Below are 7,044 nucleotides of genomic sequence, written 5' to 3' on the forward strand. Positions count from 1 at the left end.
AAGTACCGACCCCTGGGGGACACCACTTGTAACAGGCTGCCAACTGGACTTGACTCCATTAACCACCACCCGCTGGGCACGGCCCCCTAGCCAATTCTTTATCCAAAGAAAGGTATACCTACCCAGTCCACAGGCAGCCAGTTTCCCTAGGAGAATACTGTGAGAGACCGTGTCAAAGGCCTTGCTGAAGTCCAAGTAGACCACATCAACAGCCTTTCCTTCATCCACCAGTCTGGTCACCCAGTCGTAAAAGGAAATGAGGTTGGTCAAGCACGACCTGCCTTTCGTGAACCCGTGCTGGCTGGGCCTGATCCCCTGGATGCCACTCATATGCCGAGTGATCTCACCCAAGATGATTTGCTCCATAACTTTCCCAACATAAGAAGGACGTGGACCAGTTGGAGCTAGTCCAGAGGAGAACCACAAAGATGATCAGAGGGCTGGAGCACCTCTCCTCTGAGGACAGGCTGAGAGAGTTGTGGTTGTTCAGCCTGGAGAAGAGAAGGCTCCAGGGGAGGCCTTATATGCGCCTTCCAGGACCTACGGGGGACCTACAAGAAAGCTGAAGAGGGACTTTTAACAAGAGCATGCAGTGATAGGAGAAGGGGTAATGGCTTTAGGGTAGATTTAGATTCAATATAAGGAAGAAAGTATTTACTGTGAGGCTGGTGAGGTGCTGGAACAGGTTCCCCCATCCCTGGAACTGTTACAGGCGAGGTTGGAGGGGGCTTTGAGCGACCTGGTCTAGTGGAAGGTCCCCCTGCCCAGGGCAAGGGAGTTGGAACTAGGTGATCTTTAAAGGTCCCTTCCAACAAAACCATGATGATTCCTGGATTCTAAATACGTGTTTTCATCTGTAGCCTTTTACTTTGGTTTTGACTACATGATGAGGACTCTTTTAGGCCAGAATTACACTTGTGTTCCAAATTAACCCCTGAAAACATGAAAAAGATAATATTCTGTCTCTTTCAAAGTATAAAAGGGGCTGGTTTTGGATCCAGTTCTTAAAGGCTTCCACATTCCCATTTGGTCTTAGAAAATTCTTCGTATTTTCAGAACTTCTAAAATCACAGTCCTGTGAAGATGTGAAAGAAATGCCTTTGCATTAGTAAAAGACAGTATATCTTATGGCCTGCATAATGCTTCTGTTGTGTTTGGAGATGAACAATGCCCATCCTATAGGCCTGCCTGTCCAAAGGAGAGGAAGGTGCTTCCTCAGGTAAAGCTGTGCAGAGACCTAGAACATGGGTCTGACTGTTGCCAGCATCAGTCTTTCACTCTAAAAGAACAAGATTCAATAATGGCACATCTGAATTGGTGAGAAGAAATAGGAAGTCTCAAAGCAAATGAAAGAACAGATAATTCTGGCACAAAAAAAAAAAATTGCATTTTGCTTATGACCTTGTATGTCGTATTTCTATGTCGTATTTCTATTCAACATGTTAACCCATCATATATACTTCAGCTTTGTACCTTCCTTACCAGTCACGTCTCCCTGAGACATCCATCTGACTACAAACCTGTACAACTAAACTTTGCCTGAGGTCTAAGTATAGCGTATATTAAGAATATGTTCAACAAAGCATTGCAGCTATCAGTGGAGCTGACCATTTCATCTTCTGCTGGAAATAATGAACACCAGACACAAAGTCTCAGTGGCTGAAATTTTTCTACATTTGAACTTACTTTGTTTCTGAATCTTAAATGAAAAGCAAAATGCCTTTTAGCAAAAAGGATAAAAGAAATGCTCAAAATTAGTAAGAAATAGTTTGTTGGTATGGATATACCTTTATGGCAGAAATGAAGCCAGGTTTTAGCCTCATCTAGGTAGCACATTAAGAAGAGAAAGGAAAAAGTAGTAACACACGCCTTAGAGTTTGAACTCCAGTTACCGGTTCACGCCAAAGTAATTCTTTTACTTTTATTCATGTTGGCTAATTTAAGCTATGCAGGCATGTGATCACAAGTTATAATTAAACCTGCATTTTTGCTATGTAGCATATCCTCAGGAGCTCTTTTTTTTTTTTTTTAAAGCATGTCCTAAAGTCCTACTGACTAAAGCATGCTTAAATGCTTTGCTGCATATTCCTGATTAATTAAAGTATGTAACTAATGATAAGGCACACACATCAACATACAACTTAAGCAGGACTAAAAAGCAATATCAGAGCATAAGACTCTGGAAGCAAAATCTGAGGTGTAGATATCAGTGCCTCAAGAAATCATAATAAGCCCTGAACAATACCAGTCCAGAAGCAGAATCCTGTGTTGGTCAGATGTATTTACCAAAGGGATTATGGTTCAGTCACTGTTTGAAGACAGGGAATAGGGAAAAGGTTACATCAACTGCAGATCATTTTAAAAGATTCCCATTTAGTTGAAAAGCAGGAAATATGGGCAAATGTACTAATTCTTGAGGAAAAAAAATAGATGTAGTAAGTAACGAGAAAACTAGGTGTAGTAAGTAAGGAGATACTGTGAACTGAAACCAACAAGGTAATTAGGAAGTCTTAGAAACAAATCATATCTCTCCAAAGGGTTTGCTTCAATTGTAACTGTTCCTAAGGCATTTTGTGATGTTTCTGTAGGTGCAATTCTATACGTCTGAGGTAATAGAAGTTTGAAGCCATGATATGCCAAAGGGATCCAGACAAATTAACTTCATGCTCCCCCACTAGGATAGCAGATGTATTTTTAAGCTGGAAACTTAAGAAAATAGTGCTACACTAGAAATATATCTGGCAGAAGGAAAGCAAATGTGTGTAACAAAGTACTGTTTATTTTTTAGCTCCACTAATCTCTCTGTACTGGGACATTAAGTAAATAACTTGCATTTTTAAATCACTCAGCTGTCTCCTTGGTTTGAAAAAGCAACCCGTATACACAGATCTGAATGGGATCTGTACTGTAGGAATAATATGGACTGAAGGTAGTCCAAGTATTTCTGAAGCACCATGCCTTCTACGTTTGGGAGCTTCCACTTAAATGTCCGTATAACCACCTCCACCTTCGCATGAACTGTTCTTGTAAGGTTAACACATGGAATATAACACTGGAGGGATTCAGTACCGGTCATATTACTTTCTCCATAAAGTAGCTTGGTTGATGGCTGGCTAGTCTATAAATGCTGTAATTAATAGAAAGTTATTTCAGTACTGAGCCCCCTTATGTGGGAAAAGTAGGATAGTTTATGTCAAAATGAGTTCACCTGTTGTCTTTTCTAACGTTATAATGTGTAACTAAGGTTGAAAGCAGCAGGCCTTTAAACGTACCAGCTTATAAAAATTTATTCAACAGATGCTTAAGTATGGGCTTCAATTACCAATAAGTTCAAAAGACCTTAGTTCAAATGTTTATAGAAGCAGAATATTAAGTAGGTTCTTCTTAATTTTAAGATTTTCTTAATTCAACTTCCTCTTGGAAATCCATAGGTCAAATTCGCACTATTTATTTTATATCACAGATATTTAAGAAACTGTTCTGATAGTGTAGGTGGAAATGAGAAAGGATCCCCATGCAACATGGATGATCTTCATAATGAGAATGGTTGTGCATGCTGAAATCACATGCAGAAAGCTACTTAAAAACATGAACATTATTTGCATACAGTATTTGTGTATTCAGCAAAATCTTTATGTGTTATAGCAATAATGAGAGCAGCTTCTCTTTGGAAGACTGGGCTCTATCTCAGGAAAAGCAGAAAAGCCTGTCCCCCTCTTCACAAAGATCCAGGAACTTAATTTGAAGACCCAGTTCATGTTCCAAATAAAACACTGCTTTCAACAGGAGCTGGCTACCTGACCTTCGTGTAAAGAGTTTTTGTTCAGAGACTTTCCCAGGAATTGAACTGGATCTTCCCCAGGCCTTATGCACTATTTTTTCACAACTAGGTAGACTTGAAAGAAAAACCTGGTTCTTTAATTCCTGATTGTCCAGAATTCATATACTCTGAGCCATACTATGTCACGTGTGTGCACTCTGGTAGTGCATACCCCATCCATGCCCAAGAGGGAAATGTAAAGCAAACAAGTGGAGTAGCTTAGATGTGTTTGTCTGACCAAAACTAAACTGCAAAAGGAAATGAGGTGATATAATTACATGTCACATAGCTAGCACATCAATCAAAAGACATGTTGCACTTTTAAGTGCAAATGACCATGTAATGACCATGTAGCCTGTGTATTTTTGGAATACATATTTTTATCTTTGAACTTAGGCTAAATTAGCATTACAAGATCTGATACTGTTACTCTCTGCATGGAAGATTTTTTAATGAGAGACAACAAAACACCATCTGTTGGGAGACAGGCAGCTGACCCTCAAATGCCATCACTCTGACAGCTCTCTCTGCTGTATCTTGATCCCTGCCTGGAAGACCCTTCCAGTAATATTGTACCAGAGTGACCCAGTAATATTGTTCCAGAATGACTGGAAGCCATTGTTTGAGTGTGAGAACATGAAATAACAGCACACAGTGGGGCCTCTGTAACCTTTAAACACAGGAAAATGGAAACAGATAGGTATTGGGATAAAGTGTGATATAACATATTGGGATTCTGCTTGTTTAAATCCTTGACTTATAGAATGCCATAGGAAGAATACAGTTAATATTTTAGCTCTCAGGCCAGAGTAGGCACCAGCAGGGAGTCAGAGAGAGGATTTTATGAAGTCCCAGAAGCTCAAGATTGATCAGTAATAAACGGAAAAATCAGGTTCTACTGTGGCGAAGAAGAGAGCTGGCAGGGCTCAGCAAATATATTCAAGGGTTTTGTTCTTTAGAACTGACTGAAAGCAGGGAAAGAGGAACTGGTTTCAATGAGGAAACTGGGGGTTTGATTGGAAAGGATGACTGGAAAAAGTCAGGTCTGTGGAAAGGAATGGGATTATAAAAAGAGGAAGGACAAGGATAAGGGAAGTTCTTGGGCTTTAGGGAGTTTCTCTATGCACCCACTAGCCCTCCTGCCTTCGGATGACAGGACAGAGGACACGTACTTCTACCTCTTCCACTTCCCAGTAGCATCTTGTCCCTCTGCAGTCCACTCTCATCTTAAAACCTCAAGGCCTCTTCTTCCTTCCTATTCCTCCTGTTCAACAGCTGTCAACTCCCGCTCTCCCCAGAGGAAGCTTTCACTTGACTCTGCACGGACAGGGCAGGGACTGGACAGCCAAAAACAAGCAGGCAGGTTGTTGCCAGGTCTCGCGCTAACAGCCCACACTTCACCCACGCCAGCTTCATCCCCAGCAAGATCTTGCAAAACAGGTAGCAAGGTCATGTACTGTTGTTTACTTTGGCTGTGTCTGGAAGTTCAGCTCGCCTATTGACACTGGTATGGCTGAGAATAGCTTCCACAGATTTCAGCTGATTTCCATGAGTGAAAAGCGAACAGTTTGTTAGCAAGCCTCTTTTTTCCTTGGGCATTTGGAGGAAGGTCAAGAAAGCCTTTCTTGCCATTGCTGCTTTTTGCAGAGCTGTTTGGATGCTGGCAGTATTTGAACAACAGTTTTAAGTTGCTCCTGTCAGGTGCTGGAACATATAACAGTATGTATATTATTTATATAGTTCTTTATTGCTCCCTGCAGAATAAAATTTTTCAGAAATTTTTCTTCCCCTCCCAAACAAGGCAAAATGATAGGATAAAATACATATAATCCTTTGGGGAAAAGTACAGTGTAGCAAGAGTTAAGGACATTATTGACTGAACCAGCTGTACAGCATTATGCTATTTAAACAATTTAATTGTGCTTATGTGTGCTGTGTAAAATTAGGTGTAGAAAACAGCTAGAGGCGAAGCCTGTTGCAGCTCCCTAGTAGGTTAACAATGACATTCAGACTTTTTAAGGTTGTGAAACTTATATAACAATTTGTTCATAAAAAAGCATGGACTAAGGCTTATTGCCATTTAACAAAGGAACAACTACTTCTTTGCCCTGGAGAACAGAAGATGGTCACTGGCAGGGAAGGATCCAGTCTGGAAAGAACAGAGCGTGCTCTGCTGTTATTGTCTTGTTTTTACTGGGAAGATGTAACAAATTAATAAAGAAGTTAATTGACAATTATATTAAATGTGAAGTTGCCCTTACTATGGCCAAGAGCAGACCTGTGTTAACAGCTTTTGTCTGAGATAATCACAATTAATCACTGTATTTAAAAACACAGTGTATTACTACATTAAAAAGTTACTTTAGTATTTTCTAACCAAAGGGATTCAAAGGGACAATGGAGATGCCAAATACCTGATTTTAAATATCGGCAAGGAACCCTAAAGGAGCTCTTCTGTTGGGAGGCACAAACAAGTTTTCCTGAATCAGGGCATTTCTCAGCGTTCCTCACCACTCCTCACCACTGCTCTCACTTGTCAGGCTCTATTAACCTGCTTTGGGACTCAGGATGGGGAAACGTGTAACTAGATCTCTGTCAGGATAAGGCTCTGTCGTAGTTCAGCCCCGATCGGACCAGACTACGCAGTCTCTCTCTCACTCCCCCCACACTCCGAGAGAACAGGGAGAGAAAATATAAGGAAAAATGGCTCGAGGTTTGAGATAAGGACAGGGAGAAATCCTTAAAGTTACCGTCACGGGCAAAACAGACTCGACTTGGGGAAAACTATTCATTTATTACTACAAACAGCAGGATAATGAGACAGAGAACAAGATAACCTCTCCCCACCCCTCCCTCTTCCCGAGCTTAACATTATCTCTACTACCTTCCCCTCCCGAGCGGCATAGGGGGGAAGAGGGAATGGGGGTTGCAGTCAGTTCATCACACGTTGTTTTACGCCGCTGCTTCATGGTTGGGGGAAGAACTCCTCGCATTCCTCCCCTGCTCCGTTGTGGGGTCCCACCCCTACGCCACAGTCCTTCGTGGAACTGCTCCGGTGTGGGTCATCTCTTCCACGGGTGCAGTCCTTCCAGAACAGCTGTCCCAGCGGGCCCTCCACGGGCCACAGCTGCCTTCAGGCATCCACCTCCCCCGGTACGGGGTCCTTCACGGGCTCCAAGTGGATCTCTGCTCCTCCGTGGACCTCCATGGGCTGCAGGGGGACA

This window comes from Chlamydotis macqueenii, chromosome Z (genome assembly GCF_036417535.1).
Source record: "Chlamydotis macqueenii isolate bChlMac1 chromosome Z, bChlMac1.mat, whole genome shotgun sequence".
NCBI lineage: Eukaryota > Metazoa > Chordata > Aves > Otidiformes > Otididae > Chlamydotis > Chlamydotis macqueenii.